At 45.5% G+C, this 23,306-nt stretch overlaps 1 protein-coding gene across 3 annotated transcripts in view; it reads right to left on the bottom strand.

Moving 5' to 3' along the window:
• Positions 1-23,306, bottom strand: part of LOC137421591 (phospholipid-transporting ATPase ABCA1) — an 86,816-nt gene that overhangs the window by 43,683 nt on the left and 19,827 nt on the right. The gene's annotated exons all lie outside the window — the stretch shown is intronic.

Genomic DNA, 23,306 nt, shown 5'->3' on the forward strand with positions numbered 1-23,306 from the left:
AATTGCATTTTTTGAAAGACACTGTTTTTATAAGACAATAAAGAGAGGATGATGTCACAATGACATCATATCATCTAATAGATATGACGATTAGCACCATTGAATTCCATGACCTCAAAAACAAACTTAAAGTCTCACCACAGCATTTTATAATCTAATTTTACCAATTAGTTTGTTTTACAAGTCAGGAGACGACGATGGTTCACGAGCGAGCGATATTCAATGACAAAGGATGGACTATAACCGAAACAGGCCCGCACTGGGGGGGTCGGGGGCCCACGTGGCAGGTGTCGGCCCCCGACATGCGGTGTACATACCTATTTACAAAGAAAGGGCCCCAATGCGCTGCATGCGCAGGCCTTTAAGAGCCAACTGTACGTAATTGTGTGTGGTGCTGGCCTGGAAATGTCAAAACGAAGGTTACTGACCTTGAAATGATAGAAAATAATATATAATCAGTTATGAGGTTAGTTAGCTACACAATACCAAAAATTCAGTTTGATTCGGACAACTTTGAAAATTTGGCCTTTGTGACCTTCAAAGGTCAAAAGTCGAAGATTCTGAAATTTGTTGGAAAACTTGTATTTCATGATGTATGTGATAATATAAGATAATGTACGACATCTCACCCTATCAGGAAGCGAACAATGTAATAAAACCATCAAAAATCGACTTTTCTAAATTTCGTGACCTTGTGACCTTGAACTTGGGGAGAAAATGAAAAAAAAAAAATCGAGCTCCGTGGGGCTAGACACATGACATTGGCCTAACCAAATACCGAAACCCCTGTCAGATTCCACCAAACCCCTCGGAAAAGATGTAGCTTGAACTCGATTACCCCCTAAAAAGACATGTTTTTTCGGGCGTCGCTCCGCCCACAATGGGCGCAATACGCCCACTTGAGGCAGGACACAACTAGATCATGATATCAACCTCCCACCCAAGTTTCATCAAGATCGGATGATATCATCGGGTAGTTATGCTGCGGACAGACAGACAGACACACAGACACACCCATGACGAATATTGTGGTCACTCTGTTTGATAACTCGTGAACCAATAGGGTAATTAAAAAATATTATATGTGACACTTCCTGTTGTCCAATTTTTTGGAGTCATGACATTTTTTCAATCCTTAAGCCCATGTTGTGTTTTGGGTTTTTTTTAAATGGTGCTTTTGTTCACCATGTAACAATCATTTTCATCCTCAAACCACATCACTAAAATGTTTTGTGTCACATTTATCTGCTTGGAATTTTCTTGTTGTAAGTAAGTATGTTGTTGCATAAGCACCATGTCATGGTGTAGCCCGAAATATCCTATTTTTTCATGACCATGTCACTCTCCTGCTGGGTGAGGTGATCGCTCGCACCTCCATTTTAAACAGGGACTTCAGCGTGAAGAGAGGTCCGGCGGGCTGCCCAATCGGCCACGGGCGTTCCAAGTTGAGCTAGGTGTAGGAGCAAATAGGCCATCAATCCGGCTCAGAAGTGTCTCATTCGTTTGACATATTTCATGATATTTTGCTTTTGACCTCCCGGTTCATGCCCCAAGGGGTGGAAACTTTGGGTCACATGGGTCAAAGCAAGAAAAAAGGAAATTAACTTAAAAGTTGATATTGGGTCAGTCCTGGTGAAACTTTTAGCATCTGTAAATTTTGTTCTGCGTGGGAAGCTTAGGGATTTGCGATGGCATGACATCGAGTTCGCTCTAGTATTGGTCACAATGCTTCCTTCCAGCAATGACATTTTACAAGAATAGCCAGAAGCCCAGCATCGAACAGCACTTTTTTTACACATGTCGACGCTAGCTAGCAGTAAACGTGTTTCACAAACAAATTGATGTAATAACAACATCACGTTGGCCATCCTGCTCCCTGTTTAAACACCTTTAAAAGTTAGTGTGGACTATTTGTTGTCCTAACAGGGTAATCTATATTATAAAAGTGAACGTGTGTGTGTGTGTGTGTCTGTGTGTGTCTGTGTGTGTGTCTGTGTGTGTCTGTGTGTGTGTGTGTATATATATATATATATATATATATATATATATATATATACATATATATATATATATATATATATATATATATATATATATATATATATATATATATATATATATATATATATATTATATATATATATATATATATATATATATATATATATATATATATACAGTCACGTGAAAAAGTAAGTACACCCCATGTAAAGTTTTTACTTTTTCAACATATTTTCAACATACAGCTATTTGATCTTCATTTCAACAATATTGATAGATAAAGGTGATATAATATAACAAATATCATGAAACATTTACATATTGTGGTCCATTGTATAATTTAAATGAACATACATGCAAATTTCGCATGTGGAAAAAGTACCAGCTGGCATAGCAACAAACATCGTGCAAGGCAGGCTAAAGCCACGCCCAGGGAGCGTGTGATTGGCTGGGGTAAGAAGCTGGCCACTGATTGGTGAAAGGAAGATGGAAGGAGCGGCACACTGATTGGCCACCGACCGTCGACACCTCGGCCAATCAGTGCGGAAGGCGCGAAGACGCGGCCAATCAGTGCGGAAGGTGCAAAACCACTACTTAGAAGCAGGTCGCTGATTAGAGGGGAAGGGCCGGTGACGTCAGAAGGCAGGAAAGGACCACGAAGAAGAGAGGGACTGAGAGGTAGAGGGAGAGAGCTGATGTGACACCGCGGGGGACAAAAACGACTCGCTCGTGGGCTTTCTTGGTCATCTTCCCTGCGTTCTTCTTGGTGCTTGGGCTTGGTCTCGTCTTGGTTTTGGTTTTGGTCTTGGTGCTTGGGCTTAGTGTTGGTGCTTGGAGCGAGGCTTGGTGTTACGAGCAAACGGGACCTCGCGTGCGACCGACGATGCGGGCGAGCGAGGCATGCCACTGAGCAGACGAGATGGGGGCGAGCGGGTGGCTCGGGGGCCTGGCAGCGGGCGAGCGGAGGCACATCGAGGCCTTTCTTCGCGCCAACCGGAGCTGCGTCGACCGACGCGTTCGGACATCGACCCGACGCTACACTGCCAGACAGATAAGCTCGCATTCACAAATACACGACGGGACATTTATTTTATTCATTGTCCCTTTGTCTCATATTTGAAATCTGTGGGGGGACATCCCAATTTAGAATTAGTTCTTCCGTCGCATTTCTTTGTATCGGGTTCTGTAATAAATCTTTCCTTCTTGTACATTTTACCTCCCGTGTTCGTGTGAGATTAATTTGCAGGGTTGAAGACTGCTCGGATCACGTCAGGTAAGAGCTCGCCGCTTCTGCTCTTCTTCTTCCTCCCGTGCTTGCATAGTAAAAATCCGTAATTGCTCGTCGCCTCCATTAAAGTTCGTTTGGCCATCCGCGAGCCCACGGTATTAACCGAGGACATTCGCGCGACAATATATATTCTTTAAAAACTAAGAAAAACTACTGGCCTAAATCAAACAAAATTTTCATGTTTCCCAAGGGTACCCCAATTATGGTTTCTGTCTGGGTAACATATCTGGGGGGAGGGGGTTCAAGGTGGAGGGAGATCCCCATTTCTCTCTACGTAAATGTGCATCATATAGTGCCACCCGGTGGTATCCTGTATTACAAATCATCTTCTTATATACAGAAAGTTGAAACAACTTGATAGGATGCATTATGTTGATGAAATCTCACTGAGAATAATTCGAAATTTTCAAAATGTTTAATTTCACTCATTTTAAGCAGAGGTTCAAACCAAAGCATCCAACACTGAGTATCGCAGCGGAGCAGAAGTTATTTGTTTCTGTGAACGTAGATAAGTAGCAAGTATCGCTGATGAAGATGGGGTGGCAGGATGGCCGAGAGGTACACACACATGCCTCTAAGCTGCGTAGCCTGGGCTCTAATCTTGGCAGAGCTATAAACTGTATAAACTATATAAACATCTTGGGCTTTCACATGCAGGGTGTGTGCCATCATTAAATTGGGCGTTCCATCTGCGAGCATTAGTTGGTGGACGTTAAAGATCCCATGGTGTCCTTCACAAAGAGTTGGCGAATTATGGCTGGCACCCTGGCCTAATTACAAATTTTTGCCCTAATCTTGGTCAAACATTAGGCCTTGCCGGTATGTTCATGACAAACTTGAGCAAACTTTCACCCAGCCAACCCCGCAATAACTTGGGAATAATTGTGGTGGTTAAAAATAATAATAATAATAAGTTGGCTAACGAAGGTGATGTTAGCTGTCTTCCAAGCATATGGAAGAGGACCTCGAGCAAATGATACGGTGAATAGAGGAGAATGTTTGTGAAGTACAACATGTTGTCTTTAAATTAACTCCATCAGCTAATGCCTCAAGAACAATAATTTATAACACAACACTACACTACACTACACTACACGCGGGGCATTCAAAATGTTCTAAAAATGAGAAACTCACAGTAGTCCAAGACACCGCAAAACGTATAACAAGCCATATATACATGTAAAATATATATAATACATGTATATCTATATATATATATCTGTGCAGTGTCTGTGTTGTCCTGTGTTGTCCTGTGTTGTAACTGAACTACTCTCTCAAACTTTTGTGAAATCGTACCAAACTTCTGGTATGCACCTATCTCCCCCGTCTGTTTGTCCTAAGGGTATTTGTTTTGAAAAAATTTCCCAATTTTTTTTTTGGGGGTGGAATTTTTTTGGGGAATTTTTTTTTTTCCCAACTTACGTTTTCAACTTCAATTGTTTATAAAAGGTAATATCACGTATATTAAAACACATTTGTGCAGAATAATTGTTTGAATTATGATTGCTGTAAACCATGACAAAACGGCAACTCGGGTACAAGTCATTTATCTATACTAGGGCATGCCCGTACGTGGGTGCAATGCCCGTACGTGGGTACGTGGGTACGTGGGTGCGAGTACGGTGACAACCCCCCCCCCCTCTATTTACATGAAATGGTTTGGTTCATGAAATGTTTTGGTCCATTCGCAACGCCAAAGCGAACGGCGAACGGTTTACATGAAATGGTTTGGTTCATGAAATGTTTTGGTTCATTCGCAACGCCAAAGCGAACGGCGAACGGCTTGCGAGTACAGTGACAATCCCCCCCCCCCCCCCCCCCCCCCCCCCCTCTATTTACATGAAATGGTTTTTATTAGTTTTAAAACATAGTTTAACGCCAACATAGCGCCAACATAGTTTGCAAACGTGAAATAAATGAATACGCTCTCAAATGTGCCATCCGAGGCAGAGTGTGTTCGCCACGTTCGGCACACGCGATAGCTCGCTGCTCTCTGATTGGTTGAATCGTTTTTTGGACATAGCTCGGTAAGTAATTGTCCGATTAATATGAAACCTTGAAAAGGCACATCCTCGGGTCCCCAGCAATATACCTGGAAAGTTTAAAGTATATCGGACCCGTGGTTGTCGAGAAACAGCGGTCACAGACAAACAAACAAACAAACACACAGAGATTACTGGAATTATAGATAGACTAGGGCATGCCCGTACTATATCTATATCTAAAATTATATCCCCCCCCTCTATTTACATGAAATGGTTTGGTCCAAAGCGAACGGCTTGCGAGTGGTGACAATCCCCCCCCTCTATTTACATGCAATGGTTTGGTCCAAAGCGAACGGCTTCCGGAGTTTGGTAAAGAAATCGCCATCGCGTGCACAAACGCGCAGGAAAGCGAATGAATCGCAAATTCGTTTTTATTAGTTGTAAAACATAGTTTAACGCCAACATAGTTTGCAAACGTGAAATAAATGAATACGCTCTCAAATGTGCCATCCGAGGCAGAGTGTGCCCGCCACGTTCGGCACACGCGATCGTTCGCTGCTCTCTGATTGGTTGAATCGTTTTTTGGACATAGCTCGGTAAGTAATTGTCCGATTAATATGAAACCTTGAAAAGGCACATCCTCGGGTCCCCAGCAATATACCTGGCAAGTTAAAAGTATATCGGACCCGTGGTTGTCGAGAAACAGCGGTCACAGACAAACAAACAAACGTACAGACGTACAGACGTACAGACAGAGATTACTGGAATTATAGATATAGTCTAGTAGGAAGACTAGGTCCCCCTGCACCCCCCGGAGATATACTTCTAATCAGTGTTTCTAGATTGGAAAAAATGTGTAGAAAATGACTAGCTATGGCCCCAAGCTGAAAAAATGTCCCACATATCATTTTTATGCAAATTACTGCTGCAAATTTTATGCAAAATTATGCAAATTTTATGCAAATTTTTGATGAGGAGTAGAGTTGAGGGGTCTTTGAGGGCTTCATCGAGGTGCTCTCGGTTGCAAGACTGGGTCATTCTGAGAAGCACAGCAGGGTCAGAGATCATGATGTTCTCCTCCTCAGTGAATCTCTCCATCAACAGCCTCTCCATTGCCTCACACACTGTTTTGAGGCAAAAGAGGGACTTTGCGTAGGCCTTTCCACTGAGAACACCTTTGAGAGATCCACTTGTTACTAGTTGTGCCTCAAAGAGAATCTCTGCATATCCAGAACCACGCATCTTGTGTCCAGTGAGCATCCCGATGTAGTTCATGGATGTGTGGAAGGGTCCAATCGTTACTACATGACTAGCAAATTCATTTGGCCAGCGCCAGATGATGGGAAGGGCTTTCATGCAGACACCCAGATCAAATGTATTCAGGACCCATCTCTGACCCACCTCAGCAGTTGCTGCCTCGGAACGCTTCAGTAGCTCACGAACAACTGCGTTGTCTGTGATCGGTCTGTGCCTGGTGCCTGCATGGCATGGCAATGGCCTGCAGCCTGTGCCTGGGCTAGGGGGTTTCACCTCTGCAACTGGTTCTCCCCCACCCAGCAAATCAACAGTCGACTACTGCACGCCTATCCACCAACCGATCACAGACAACGCAGTTGTTCGTGAGCTACTGAAGCGTTCCGAGGCAGCAACTGCTGAGGTGGGTCAGAGATGGGTCCTGAATACATTTGATCTGGGTGTCTGCATGAAAGCCCTTCCCATCATCTGGCGCTGGCCAAATGAATTTGCTAGTCATGTAGTAACGATTGGACCCTTCCACACATCCATGAACTACATCGGGATGCTCACTGGACACAAGATGCGTGGTTCTGGATATGCAGAGATTCTCTTTGAGGCACAACTAGTAACAAGTGGATCTCTCAAAGGTGTTCTCAGTGGAAAGGCCTACGCAAAGTCCCTCTTTTGCCTCAAAACAGTGTGTGAGGCAATGGAGAGGCTGTTGATGGAGAGATTCACTGAGGAGGAGAACATCATGATCTCTGACCCTGCTGTGCTTCTCAGAATGACCCAGTCTTGCAACCGAGAGCACCTCGATGAAGCCCTCAAAGACCCCTCAACTCTACTCCTCATCAAAAATTTGCATAAAATTTGCATAATTTTGCATAAAATTTGCAGCAGTAATTTGCATAAAAATGGTATGTGGGACATTTTTTCAGCTTGGGGCCATAGCTAGTCATTTTCTACACATTTTTTCCAATCTAGAAACACTGATTAGAAGTATATCTCCGGGGGGTGCAGAGGGACCTAGTCTTCCTACTAGACTAATAGATATCTACACATCTGGGCAGTGTCTGTGTTGTCACTTAACGACTCCCTCAAACTTTTGTTTCCGTGGTTGTGAAGTGTTTTTAATAACGTGGTGGTGGTTTTGAATCACGTGGTGGTGAGGTATTTTGAATTATGTGGTGGTGAGATGTTTTTAAATGACATGGTGGTGAGGCGTTTTTAAATCACGTGGTGGAGAGGTATTTATAATTACGTGGTGGTGAGGTGTTTTGAATTACGTGGTGGTGAGGTGTTTTGAATTACTTGGTGGTGAGGTGTTTTGAATTACGTGGTGGTGAGGTGTTTTTAAATGATGTGGTGGTGAGGTGTTTTTCATTTTGTGGTGGTGAGGTGTTTTTATTACGTGTTTTATGGCTGTGAGGTGTTTTGAATTTTGTGGCTGTGAGGCGTTTTCAATTTCGTGGTGGTGAGGTGTTTTTATTACGTGTTTTATGGCTGTGAGGTGTTTTGAATTTTGTGGCTGTGAGGTGTTTATGAATTTTGTGGCTGTGAGGCGTTTTCAATTTCGTGGTGGTGAGGTGTTTTTAATTTCGTGGTGGTGAGGTGTTTTTATTACGTGTTTTATGGCTATGAGGTGTTTTTAATTTTGTGGTGGTGAGGTGTTTTTAATTTCGTGGTGGCGACGTGTTTTTAATTTCGTGGTGGTGAGGTGTTTTTAATTTCGTGATGGTGAGGTGTTTTTATTACATGTTTTATGGCTGTGAGGTGTTTTTAATTTCGTGGCTGTGCAGCGTTTTCAATTTCGTGGTGGTGAGGTGTTTTTATTACGTGTTTTATGGCTGTGAGGTGTTTTGAATTACTTGGTGGTGAGGTGTTTTAAATTACGTGGTGGTGAGGTGTAATCGTCCCAAACTTCCAGTCTGCACCGACCCCTCCCCTATGTGTGTGCTGAGGGGTTCTTTCTTGAAAAAAAAAACATTCAACCTAAATCTTCAACCTAAATTGCCTATAAAAATGGAATATCACAAACAACAAATACATTGTGCAAAGTAATTGTTTGTATTATGATTGGTGTATATCATGACAACACAGCAACTCAGGTACAGTCATTAGCCTCAGTTAAAATAAGCCCGTTCCTCAGTAACGACGCTTCGGTGAGGCGAGTGCAGCGAGCCGAGCCAAGCTAGTATAATAAATATATATATATATATATATAAATATATATATTAAAATATATATATATATAAAGAGCTAACATTTATTTCACAAACAAAACAACCAGACAAACAAAATATACAAAAAGAGGGAGCGGAAGACAAGATGGGGAGAGAAGGGGAAGCACACAACCACAACATTTGAGAGCAGGGAGAAGTGTGGGAGGGAGAGGGCTTGGGGGGAGGAGGCGTGGGAAGGGGGGGGGGGGGAGGTATAAAACACAAGGGGACCGAAATTAGCGGGGGTAGAAAAGATCAAGGTTTTGGATGGGGGAGGATAAGAGATGGTGGTGATGTGTGTATATATATATATATATATATATATATATATATATATATATATATATATATATATATATATATATATATATATATATATATATATATATATATATATATATATATATATATATATATATATATATATATATATATATATATATATATACATACATATATATATATATATACATACATATATATATATACATATATACATACATATATATATATACATATATACATACATATATATATATACATATATACATACATATATATATATATACATATATACATACATATATATATATACATATATACATACATATATATATATACATATATACATACATATATATATATATATATATATATTGTTGCGAATATGGAATTTGGCCTCCATATCCGCTTGTAAATATTCCCCTATTTCCCCAATACTCCCCAACTATCCCCAATCCCCCATTCCCTAGTCCCATTGTCTGTAAACAACAATCAGTAGAGCCGACCTTCCCCTTTTTCCCCCATTAAATGTCGTGCCCAGGTCCACCGCATCACACGTAGACAACTTTCGGACATCTTGCTAGTTATTCTTAGTCTATGTCAGTTAAGGACTCCTTTCCATTAATTCTGACTCTTCGTTGCACCAGAATGTGATTATATGGCACCAGTAGTGAGTTTAGGACCTTTCCCATACCTCCTTCCATCTTCTTCCCCAAACAACAACTACAACTACAACTACAACAACAATTACAACAACAACGACGCTGCGCGGGGGGAGTGTGCGTCATCACACCGGCTCGGTTAGCCGCCATTGACAATGCGCGCCGGACCATGCGCTCCACGGGGTTACCACGAAGGGGCTCCTTGTCAGTCCCCCGTCAAGGGCGGAGCCGGTAACCCCCCCCGCACGCACCCAATGAGAGGCGACGTGCCGATTCCATCTGGGGCGGAGCTAACGAGCCGAGGGCGTGTCACTCCCCGCCGGAGATACGAAGGACTCACCGGATGTGAGGTCAGATGCGCCCCCAGCCTGGAGAGAGAAGTTGCCACGTACGAGCGCTGAATACCTCCCCGCATCTCTGGACCGGACCGAGTCGATTCTGACCTTTGAGCCCAGGTGCACCTGGAGCCATCGATCCTGCCTTTCCTAGCCATCAAACCCCGTGTGAGTCAGCCTTTTGTCCCGTTTATCTGTCGTCTGTTGGGAATAATATAAGAGTGTGTCTAAGTGCTTATCTTACTATGCTGTCCCTCTTGTAGTTGTAATCTGACCTTCCGTAACAATATAACCTCCTCCGGAGGTCTTGAGAACTGAACCCTGGTGTCGTGTCATTTGAATCCCAGCTGTGTGTCTTCTCCTTCATTGATCTAGCGTAGCGCGATTAGTCAACGTTCGGGTATAATCGGGTAACTTGTGCAGACGTGGTCATACCAAAACCGCTCGGTAAATAACATCTAAGCCACGTCTGTAACAATTGGTGTCGAGGAGTGGAATTCGAACCCGGGACTAAATTTATTAGGCCCAAATTTGTAACAATTAGAATCGATTCGGAGCGCGTTTCCCGCGCGAAATTATAACGGCGAAATTTGAATTTGTTATACGGAAATAAAAACCCGAATTTTGAAAGTCGCGCTATGGCAGACCAAGACAGCTGGGGTCCGGTAGGGGAGAGTGAGGCAGGGTCGGTCCAGGACCAAATTGAGGGACGCGAGGAGAGCGAAGCAGTGAGGGTAGCAGGTTCTCAAAATAGCGCCGTCACGCACGAAGTAGCGGGCGCGCAAAATGGCGCCTCGCAGATGGCCACGGCGTCCACGCCCGCGACCGTGGCAGCGCCCCCGGTGGATTGGAACTTGTTTTTCATACAAATGAAGGCCCTTATGGCCCAGAATAGCGAGGAAATGAGGGCTCAGAGTGAGCAAATGAGGGCTCAGAGTGAGCAAATGGGGAACCGGATGGATGCTCAGAGTGAGCAATTGGGGGTAATGGGAAACGAAATGGGGGTAATGAGGGACGAAGCGAGGGGTACCGGTGAGAAGTTAGACAATAATTTTGAGGGGTTAGACAACGGGATAAAAGAGGTGAGAAATGGGTTAATGGGGGTAGAAAACAGAATGGCCGCTCAAGAGAATCAGATAGAGGGAGTGAAACATGGGTTAATGGGGGTAGAAAACAGAATGGCCGCTCAAGAGAATCAAATGGAAGGGATGCAAAAAGGGTTAGACGGGTTAGAAAACACCATGGAAGGCAAATTGAGGGACATGAGGGACCAAGCGGAAAGGGAAGTTAACCAAATGGGGCAGCAGATAGAGGGGGTCAGAATGGGGGTAGAAACCAAACTGGATGCTCACAGGGAGGAAATGGAGCAGATGAGGGTGGCATCTGGGCAGGAGATGCAAGTGATGGGAGAGCAGATCAGAAGAGGAGTGAGTGAGGAGGTCGGAGGAGTGCGCGAGGAGGTGAGGCACTGTAAGGAGCACATGGAGAAGGAGGTGAGAAAGGGGACTGTAAAGTTACAAGGGGGCATAGAGGACCTGACGCAGGAGGTGGAGCAGCTGACGGTGGGACAAACGGAGTTAGTGGAGCAGGTTCAAAGGAACACTGCGGTATTAGGAGGTTTAAAAACGACACAAAACGACATAAAAAACGACTGGATAGCGACAAAGAGGGAATGTCAGATGGTACGTGAGGGACTGACAACGAGGTTGGACGAGGTGATAGAGGTAATGGAGACGAAGGACCGGCAGGTGAGGACGCACCTGGAAACGGTCAAGGTAGCCTTAGAGGATGAGCTTGAGGAGACGTACCGGGGAATGAAAGAGGTGAAGCAGAAACTAGAAGAAGTGGAAGAAGGGATGAGCGAAATTAAGAAGCGACGGAGAGGGGATAAGAAAGAAATAAAAGAGGAGATAAAAGAATTGGTCCAAAGTCTGTGTTTGGATCGTGATGATGTGCTCATTAACCGGATGAGGGATTCGCAGGTGATGGAGGAGAAGCGAAGAGGAAGAGGACCCGGTGTAAGTGGTGACCAATATGGTCGTGCGTATGATGCGCCAGGGGATTTAATAAGCTTGGGGGTCGAGATAGACCCGGGTGTTTGTGAGAGGCCGTTGGTGAAGTGTGCGACAGGTCTGGTGTGCGAAAAAGGAGGTGTGCGAGAAAGTCCGACTCTGGGGTGTGTGAGGAAAAAGTGCGTGCCAAGGAGTGAGGGTGCTGGCGAGAGTGAGTCGGTCGTAGCGCGTGTGCGAGGGGGCACATGGAAGCGCGGTGTGGTGAGTGTTACAGAGGATGTAACGGGAGAGTGTGCGCGAGAAAGGTGTGTGACGGACAGGTGCATGGGGAAAGAGTGCGCTGTCAAAAGTAAGGAAGAATGCACACCTGTGGTGAGTGTTACAAAGGGTGTAACGGGAGAGTGTGCGCGAGAAAGGTGTGTAACGGACAGGTGCATGGGGAAAGAGTGCGCTGTCAAGAGTAAGGGTGAGTGCGTTGTCAAGAGTGGTGGTGAGAGTATTGAGAGTGACAAGGAGAGTGAGTTGGTTGTGACAGGTGAGCGAGGATGTACACCTGGGATGGAAGGATGCACACCTGGAATGGTAGAGCGCGAGTGGGAATGCACGCTGGAGTTGGTAGTGAGGCACGTGAGTGGGTGTGCGAATGAGAGCACACCTGTGATTGTCACAGAGGAGGTGACAGAGGAGGGGGCGCGAAGAGGTGTATTGGTGAGGTGTGCGAGCAACGAATGTGTGCCACAGTGTTCGGTGGTCAGGTGTGTGACCAAGGCTGTGAGTGGAATGAGGGTACCTGGGTGTGTAAGGAAAGGTACGAGGAGCATGGGCACGGCTGGATGTGTGAGCAAGGAACGGGCTGCGGGATGTAAGCATGCAGGTGAAGCATCGACGTTAGACGGGATAGAGTTTAGAACGACTTATAGCCGAATCGGGCCCTCGGTGCGTGCTGGGCCTCGCTTTGAACGGCCGCGTCCGTGCTCCACTAGGCGGAGCGGGCAGCCCGATAGGAAGGGTCGTTATGGCGACCACGTTTTGTTGAGACGTGCCGGCAGGTCGAGATCGGGACATTGGATGGCTCCACGCCGAGGTGGTGCGTGGGATCTCGGCCCGGGTAAGCCCCCGTCCCTGCCCCGAATGCCGGACGCATCCAGCCGCTGGCACAAAACAACCAGCATCCATTGCTTGGCTTTACGAAGCCGGGCTTTGGACAGGGATTGGCGCACCGAGAGGTATTAGTGAGTCGACTGGGTGATGAGGTTAGTGTTTTGGACCCAAAATTAGAGAAAAACAAAATTTGATGATTGGCAAGGGATTGGCAGTAGTGATTGGCAGATGATGGGTAGTGATTGGCAAATTTTTAATTTGTTGAAATTTGATGTGCAAAATTGGTAGTGAGAGACCCCCGGTGGGTAAGGGTGGCATCCCTGCCACCCTTCTCATGGGGGGGCAAAGGAGCAATAGCTTATGGGGTGTATGGCAGTGAAAACTAGCCCGGGTGGGTTAGGTTATATTGTAGGGATCTAGAAGAGATTGACATTAGGTAACGTTAAGTTTAGTTAGTGACTGATACCTGTAGTGGGGACGCAGGTAGTTTAGTGTGGATGATAATGACGTGGGAGCGCAATAGTTTAAAGGGACGACTGGGAAGCGCAAGTTTCAGAGGGGAGTAGTTAGCTGAGATGATGCTGTGTGTGTGAGAATTGAACAGGTGTGATTGCACAGGTGTGCAACTGGACAGGTGTGTGGAGCAGTGTATGAGTAGTGAGTGTTGTGGATCAGCGCGAATGCGCTTGGGGAGAGAAGGGTGCAGGTGGCACCAGGTGTGAGAGCACAGGTGTGCAGGTAGAGGTGTGTGGAGAGAGTTGGAGTAAGTGGTACGGAGTGGTGTGCATGGTGCGAAGGTGTGAATGGGGGAAGAGTGGACCCCCATGGCGGATACCCGGGGCGGGTAGTGTAAGTGTTAGGTAGAGGGGATAGGTAAATTGTAGTTGGATATTGGCATCTGTGGTGCGGGTGACAGAATGGTATGTGGATGGGTGCATTAGTGTTGTGGAAATGGCTGGGCGTGTAGCCTGTTAGTGTGTGTAGTTGGTTGGGCACTCCACCACTGTGAGGATGTCGGCCAGGTGAGGCCGCAGGTGGGCTCTGGGAGCCGGTAGTTGTGAGTGGGTGCCTGAGGATCCCGGGTATGGGTCGGGTAGCCCAGTGCCAGAGAGGGCACCGAGTGGGGAGAGAGCCAGAGGGCCTTCCCCAGGTAGTTAGGTTAGGGTGAGGAGCAGGTAAGCTCGGAGGCAACTGCAGTGGTGGAGGTGTGCAGGTGGGTAGACCCACTGGGAGAGGTACACGCCACAGCCCAGAAATTGTGCGAGGGCACCGGGAGATGAATCGGGGGAGTGAGACCCCAAATTGAAGAGCACCACAGTTTGGCCAATGGGAATTGGTTTTTAGAACCCATAGTGTAAGAGGGCCAATGGTTTGGCCGGAGAAAGACCCCGGGTAGTGTAAAGTTGTTAAAGTCATTTAGGAAATAGTTAGGATTGATGAACCTGTCGCACCATACGCAGCCACTTACCTGTGGTGATGATGACTCCACACCTGTGTTTTCTTTGTTTTGTTGCAGGAAATGAGATTGCTGTGGATTTGTGAGACGCATCACGACGTGGATGAGACATTGGGGTGATTCCATCTCTCCCTCCCTAGGAGGGACTGATGATGAATTGGTAATGGCAAATTTTGATGTGCAGTTGGAGATGGCAAATTTTGATGAAAGTTGAAGATGGCAAATTTGATTGGTTAGGAGGGAGAGAAGACGAATTTGGTTTATGGGAGGAACGGGGAAGACAGTAGGGATGTTTGTTGATTTGTAAAGTAGATGTTTATGGGTAGTGTTGTGTTGTGTGGATACAGTAAGGGGTAAGGGAGGGGCCATGTAGGTTACCTGGTGGGGGGGGGGGGGGGAGGGGAGCGTACGGTAGGAACGTACCTGTCTCACCTGGTTCCCATGTGCCCCCAGTGTGCATTACCTTGCATTGTGTGCACTTTTGCGCCCTTACCACCTTACTCACTTGTCTGCTTCTTTTGTCTCCCACCTCCGAGGATCTGGCTTTGGGGTGGAGAGAGAGGAGAGAGAGGTGCTGGCTACGCAGTTGTGGGCCTGCACTTTCGCTGTTTGCTGCTTGGATCGATACACCATATGGACCGCAATGTTTGTGGCCACCCACAATGGACCGCAGCTCTTTTGCGGCCAAGCACCACCCGTGGAAGGACCTATGGGTCAACGTGGCACCTATGCCAAACAGGTGAACCACTACCAGTTGGCCCCCTGACGGCCACAATAAAGAAATGGACGCGGTTGGCGCCTTTCTTTATTTTGTTTAAAAGAAGTAAGAAGGCCAAGTGCACCACATGAAGGCAAGACCAGCGGCAGAACATCGGCCGGCTGCGACACCACCGGTGATTTGTAAACACTTTATTGGTGCACCGGATGGTGCTCACTGTGTGATGGGGTGGTGCTTGATGCTTGGAAGGGGTGCTCTGCACATTATTAAAGGCCGTAGGCCACAGAGCACTCGTGGGTTGGTGTATCGATGCTAGCATGCGTGCTCTCTCTATGCATAACATCTGCATGTGTTCCTCCAAAAACAGGTCCTGGATCGTAGTGTAAATATCAGCGTAGTCTTGTGTAAATAATGCTCCCTACCGGCTGTATGTTTAGTTTGAGGATTCTTTCCGGATTCGGTTATCCTGTGGGTGTGTTTCTGTGAGGAGAAGGGTGCAACGTCGCAGGGGGACATATTTACTCATTTGTGAATATCTGTAAAACTGTCGCACTCAGGGTAGAGTTAATAGTAGAGGGAACTACATTGCGTGCCACACTAAAGTAGGTAAAAATTTATCGGGTCGGGCCGCCCCGAGGGTAGAGAAGGGTGCAATGTTGCGAATATGGAATTTGGCCTCCATATCCGCTTGTAAATATTCCCCTATTTCCCCAATACTCCCCAACTATCCCCAATCCCCCATTCCCTAGTCCCATTGTCTGTAAACAACAATCAGTAGAGCCGACCTTCCCCTTTTTCCCCCATTAAATGTCGTGCCCAGGTCCACCGCATCACACGTAGACAACTTTCGGACATCTTGCTAGTTATTCTTAGTCTATGTCAGTTAAGGACTCCTTTCCATTAATTCTGACTCTTCGTTGCACCAGAATGTGATTATATGGCACCAGTAGTGAGTTTAGGACCTTTCCCATACCTCCTTCCATCTTCTTCCCCAAACAACAACTACAACTACAACTACAACAACAATTACAACAACAACGACGCTGCGCGGGGGGAGTGTGCGTCATCACACCGGCTCGGTTAGCCGCCATTGACAATGCGCGCCGTACCATGCGCTCCACGGGGTTACCACGAAGGGGCTCCTTGTCAGTCCCCCGTCAAGGGCGGAGCCGGTAACCCCCCCCCGCACGCACCCAATGAGAGGCGACGTGCCGATTCCATCTGGGGCGGAGCTAACGAGCCGAGGGCGTGTCACTCCCCGCCGGAGATACGAAGGACTCACCGGATGTGAGGTCAGATGCGCCCCCAGCCTGGAGAGAGAAGTTGCCACGTACGAGCGCTGAATACCTCCCCGCATCTCTGGACCGGACCGAGTCGATTCTGACCTTTGAGCCCAGGTGCACCTGGAGCCATCGATCCTGCCTTTCCTAGCCATCAAACCCCGTGTGAGTCAGCCTTTTGTCCCGTTTATCTGTCGTCTGTTGGGAATAATATAAGAGTGTGTCTAAGTGCTTATCTTACTATGCTGTCCCTCTTGTAGTTGTAATCTAACCTTCCGTAACAATATAACCTCCTCCGGAGGTCTTGAGAACTGAACCCTGGTGTCGTGTCATTTGAATCCCAGCTGTGTGTCTTCTCCTTCATTGATCTAGCGTAGCGCGATTAGTCAACGTTCGGGTATAATCGGGTAACTTGTGCAGACGTGGTCATACCAAAACCGCTCGGTAAATAACATCTAAGCCACGTCTGTAACAATATATATATATATATATATATATATATATATATTGTTACGGTTCGCGGTTAAGGATGTTATATTTGCCGAGCGGAGGCCCCGCGACCTAACAGTTTCCCCGATTCACCCAAACATTGGCCCAATCGCGCCACAGCTATTCAATGTGGAAAACTCTAAAGCGACCGAATGCAAAGAGGAAGAAGAAGACGTACAGAAGAGTAACGGGATTTATTATTACACACACAAGCAAAAAGGAGCAGTCATGGTTATGTACAGGGACATGAAAAAGCAGGTGACACAGTGAAAATTACTAGCTTATACAGACTTAATTGACTACCCAGGACAGAACAAACAGAACAAACTCACGTACACGAATGGGGAACTTGTAGGCAGGAATGACAGGAGGTGGGTGGCTGGAGGAAGGCACGGAGCTGGCTGGAGTTTGATCCCGCACGGGACGTCGGGCTGGACCTCGACGGCCGCCGATGCCACCGATCCTGTCGTGTACGCGGGGTAACGGGTCAGAGCTGCTTGGTGGAGCCAAGCCAACGCTGCTGGTGGGGGGTCTGGCGTGACGGGTTCTCTCTCCCTCTCTCACTAACTCCAGGACTCTTTCTCTCTTGCTTAGTCCAACTCTTCCTCACCACCGACAACTCAACGCAACCCCTCCACTCTACGCAACCACTGACCACCACTGACGACCAACCCAGCTCTGACCAAAAACCACACACTCAGCTCTTGTAGTAGCTCATCTCGTAAAAGCTCATCTCTCATCTTGTCGGGGAACGTCCCGCGGCGGGTTATATAGGCCCCGCCCCTCAACCTTCGCGAACCTCCTTGATGTTTCTCTCCACACCCTCTCCAAGTCCAACCCCTTGTTCGTGGTTGGTTGAGTGGGGCTGACTCATTCCTCCCCTCTATGACGAGGTGGGGACCCGCCTTTCTTCCCCAACCCTGCCTCGTGGTCAATGGCGGCAATTGTTGGTTGGCAATGCGAATGGCAATTGACGAAAGGGGAAATGGACGTTTTTGGGAATGGGAATGAAGGATGAAGGGAATCTATCTCTTTCACTTGGTGCAATGGAGTGTCATTCTAATGGAAGACAAGGCCTTACCCTAAAACACATAATAAGGATATAAACTACTGAACAAGGGTATTATAGTGTCCTTCAATGGATGCTTTATGGAATTAACTACCGGGACGCCCTTTTAACCTTTACACAACACTGGAGGCAGGAGGGCCAGAATAAAGCAATAATAATAATAAAGCACACAATAAAAAAATACAATCCTCATATCCGCAACAATATATATATATATATATATATATATATATATATATATATATATATATATATATATATATATGTATATATATATATGTATATATATATATATAGTTACAGATTCGTCACTTTCGTTGTGGTTCTCATCCAATGTAAACATTTTTGGTTTTCCATGCACTATTATTGTTATCATTTAAGTGAATTGGAGATAACTGTTTTCAAAAGGTAAAAAAAGTTAGTGTTTTAAAAGAAACCGGAAACCGGATCGGGAACCGGACGAAGAAGAGGAGGAAGAAGAGGAGAAAAAGGAGGCGGAGCGAGTGAGGTCGGAGAAGGAGCCGAGCTGCTTGGAGGTCTGGAGCAAACGCTGGCGAACGGGGGTCACTAGCGAACTATGGGGTTTCCTGGGAAAGGAATTCCTGCGACAGAGTTGTTATCGCTGTGACAGATAAATCTGCGTGACAGGTTTTGCGGTCGATTCCGAAGAGAAGCATAGGAGTGCCGTTACGTCTCGAGAACGGACCGTTGGCCATTTTGCCTCGCGCCCGATTTCGCATCGCTCCAGGTTTTTCACCTCGCTTCAACCATTTCACCGCATCCAGACGTTAACCTGGTGTGTGTGTGTAATGTGGATTTTGAGTGGGAAATTGTGGTTCGCCGATTGGGAGCCGTTGAACGTCCATACCCGAAGGTGTGATTTCCCAGTCGCCTCTTGAGGACACCTTTGCCTATCTTTGGCAGTGTGACTGTCAACCGAGCGGGATTCTGGTCTCGATACAACATCGTTCTGACGATCACTGGAGCGTGGATTGACTTTGGTTTGAAGCTGGGACAGAGACATTGGGAATGTTATTTTCGCTCACTTGGAGCACAGTGAGTTATATTGTACGAAACTGATGGTACCATCATCGGAATGATATAATGGTTGTACAATTGATTAGTATCGTTATTGTACTGTTATTCTTGTGTGACCTTAATACAATACTTGTTTGTTGGTAACAATTGGTGTGGTTTCACCATTTATCTTTGACATACAGAATAACACATCTTTCTGCCGTGACTCCTCTCGGGGCTCGGAGGTACACCGTGACCGGGGTTCGGGGAGGAGCACGTAACTAACTAACTAACTAACTAAATAAATAAATAAATATATATATATATATATATATATACTTGTGTTTAAAAAAATTAAAATGTTAGTGTGTCTACTATTGAGTATCTTATTCGTCGAGCATTTTTAATGCCGCTCGTCTCATACTCCTCCTGTACATGCAAAAGTGCTAAATAAACATGATGCAATATGTAATTACACTTGACCTTCTTCGATTTAAAAAATGCTGTTCTGGTATACAAGGCCAGCCCTGTGGCCCATTGCCTGCAGGTAGCTGTCAGACATTGACAACAATTTTAGTAGCTTCCAGAAATGACGGTCGTTGACACTGCAAAGTTGTTGCATATATACCTACCTGCCTTGCATTGACAGCTTGGATCATTCAATAAATATTACTTATAGGTTGACAGATATTGCCAAAAGGAAATCAAAATGATCAATCATCTCTGCCTCATGTATTTCATCACAAAGTGTGCCATTCATCGGGGAGGGAGGACATTAAGCCAGAGGACCTGCATCCCAGTTATGTCTTTCACGTGGCGGAGGCGAGTTATGCAAGCACCATGAACAAACTACAAATTCCTGCACCCTCAGTTGAGTATCCTGTGTCAGAGTGGCAACGCATTCAGGATTATAATATAATATGTTCCCTTACAAAGAATCTCAACACCGTTGGAGGCCATTTAGACCCATTCAAGCCTGCGCTAGTATTGGCAACTTATGGTCGTTTTTAGTCTTTGGAGCGTCAAGCAAGGAAGCAGAACGTACCATTTTTAGTCTTTGTTATGACTAGACCAGGAATCACCAATGCCTCAGATTCAGAGCAAACGCTCTAAGGATTACACCACTGAGTCTGGTTGTAACCCTTAACCAACGAAACTGTCTTGGTACCCGCATGGAAAGGAAGTAAACAAGCACAAGCAGTAGGTTTCGTCCGTGATTTGTCAAGGTAAAGCATTCAAGTGTGTGATGTGCAGAAACCTGGGGGTGTCAGTATTGCCTGGATGTTGAACTTGTCATTGGCTGAGGCTGTGCTATCTAATTGGACGACGGCCTGTCTCTGGGCGGGATCTCACTGCGAGTCGGTCGTTGCGGGGTTACTTTGGTTTAAACACAGGGGTTACTTTCGGTCATTTTTCGTTCCATTCTGCTGTGGCAAAATGCTTTGTCTCGGTGTACCTTTCACGATCAGGATCTCAGTGGTAAGCTTAATTTAGCCAACAACGATTAATCATTTGTGAGATATAAAATAATGTCGACTTAACATCAAGCCACACACAGTGAGTGAGAAAGATGTGGGATGTGTTTTAATGGAACGTGTAAACATGTTCCTAAAGTCCTGCAATCTCAGAATGAAAGAGCAACACGTGAAAGGATTTCCTCACTGGTAAACTGGGCCAAGGCTGAGAGTATCCTGAGAGTATGCTGAGAGTATGCTGAGAGTATCCTGAGAGTATCCTGAGAGTATCCTGAGAGTATCCTGAGAGTATCCTGAGAGTATGCTGAGAGTATGCCTGGATGCAATCACAGGAAACCTTGCTAACCCACAATGAAACAATAGTTTCCTCTACTTCATCCTTGCAACTGAAGGTTCTTAATTTTTACATTTCTTATGTTTAAAACGTGAAGAAGCAGAATTGCTACGACTACAACACAGCTCAAGTTGTTCCCATCTTAAATATGAGTACTCTTTTCTTTTTTTGTATACAGAATCGAGGCTCGTGAAAGAGCTAACATTTATCACACAAACAAATCAAACAGACACACAAAGTATATAATAAGGGGAGCGGTAGACAAGATGGGGAGAGACGGGGAAGCACAGAAACACAACATTTGAGAGCAGGGACATCGGGAGATGTGTGGGAGGGAGAGGGCTTGGGGGGAGGAGGCGTGGGAAGGGGGGGGGGAGGGGGTGGGAGAAGTATAAAACACAAGGATACTGCAAGGACTTCCAGGAAAGAAGTTGGTATTTCAAAAAAGTAGATCTGGGGTGAAATTAGTGGGGGTAGAAAAGATCAAGGTTTTGGATGGGGGAAGATAAGAGATGGTGGTGAACAGCTGTTTGAAACACCTGGAAGGAGGATTGGGATTGAAGAGAGTGAGGGAGTTTGTTCCAGAGGAGGGAGAAAAGAGGAATGAAGGAGTGAAGGTGAGCAGAGAGTCTTGATGCAGAGAGAGAGAATTAAATAATGATTAACATCAAATGAAGTTGAAGTTAAATTAAATAATGATTGGATCCAATTAAGTTAAAAGGTTAAATGGAGAGGATAAAATTAAATAATGAGGAAACATCAATGGCAGAATCCCGTGATACCCGATGGACATACAAACAGATTACCTTTTGAGTTAATTAGCTAATTATCTCACGACCTGGATGGAAATTTGAAAAACTGCTCCACAAGTATTTGCGCATCAATGTCATGCCATGAATCATCATGCAAAGTTTAAAAACAACCTGTTGAGTCCCCTAGAAGGAGTAGGGGGAACTTTACAAGGAACTTACTTATCTTAACAAGGAACTTCAATCCTAGAGGAGGCCATTAGGCAAGCCTGCACAATGTTTGCCAACCTATGGTGGTTTGTGCTGTCCCTTTAAATGGTGAGCGGAAAGCAAGGAAGCAGCACGTACCATTTTAAAGTCTATGACTCAGACCAACCAGACGCTCCGAATCTGGTTCAAATCTTCTTACAGTGTGGTTGGCCCAGGAATGTTTTTGACCCAAGTCTTTAATGAACTGACCATACCTGACATTCGATTGGAGGCGATTTGTGCAGGAATTTGTAATTTTTTCATGGTGCTCGCATATCTCACCTACTCCAGGCCAGACGGTTTAGGGGCAAGTATGCGTTCCATGGGAAAAAAAATTCAAATCCATTTTGATAGACAAAGGTAGAAGGTACAATAAGCAGACAATGCCAGAGTGACTGCAATTGTGAGAAGCAAGATGGTTATTGTACGGGAAGGAAAGTAACAAGGGTACAGAGGGTAAATAACATAAATGGTAGCATGCCAGTAACTAACAGTTACCCAGGTTGCCTACGTGCCTTCTCACAGCTTTAACCTACCTCGTGACATGCATGCGGTCTTGTGAGCCAAGTAAATGAGGATGCACGTGATAAGCAAAACGTGGGGGGAAATAGCATGGCTCATTTTGTTTCCTTTTGTGAAATTATTGCAGTTATCAGATGTCCAAAACAAATAAAAACGAGGAAAGTGGAATTTCTAAATATTAAAACCAAGATGTTGATAGAACTCCAACAGGATGTGTGGATGTAGCACACTTCTCTTTGAACAGTCCAATCTGAGTTTGATGCCTGAGCAGACTCTACCGATCCGGCAGTTTATAAAGTGCACCAAACCTCAGATGGACGCTAAGCTGGGTGTCCAGCCTGCTAGCATTAGTCGGTGAACCTCAACAATCGCACGGTGTCTTTCGCAAAAAGCAGGTGAATTATCACCGGCACCCTGAACAAATTCCAAGTTGTCTGAATCAAATTCAATTGAACATTAGGTCTGAGCATCGTGTTCATAAAAAAAATCGGCTAAAAACATTTCCCAGCAGGATCCTCCAAGAAGATGGGAATAATTGGTACGAATACAATTAATGCTTTAGATTTACTTCAACCACTGTTGGCATTTTTATTGTGTAGAAGATGGATGCTCGGGTCAGGTTCCATCAGACCGTTTCAGGAAACCCAGGAAGCCAAGATGTCGAAGAGTGAGATGCAATCTGACGACTCAGTTAGAAACCTTCACCTAATAGGCTCTGATACAATAAAAAGGGAATTGTGTATTTCCCTGTAGAAAACAAAATATATCATATTGTTGCGAATATGGAATTTGGCCTCCATATCCGCTTGTAAATATTCCCCTAT

The sequence above is a fragment of the Myxine glutinosa genome, chromosome 2 (assembly GCF_964187855.1).
Source record: "Myxine glutinosa chromosome 2, kmMyxGlut1.1, whole genome shotgun sequence".
Classification (NCBI taxonomy): Eukaryota; Metazoa; Chordata; class Myxini; order Myxiniformes; family Myxinidae; genus Myxine; species Myxine glutinosa.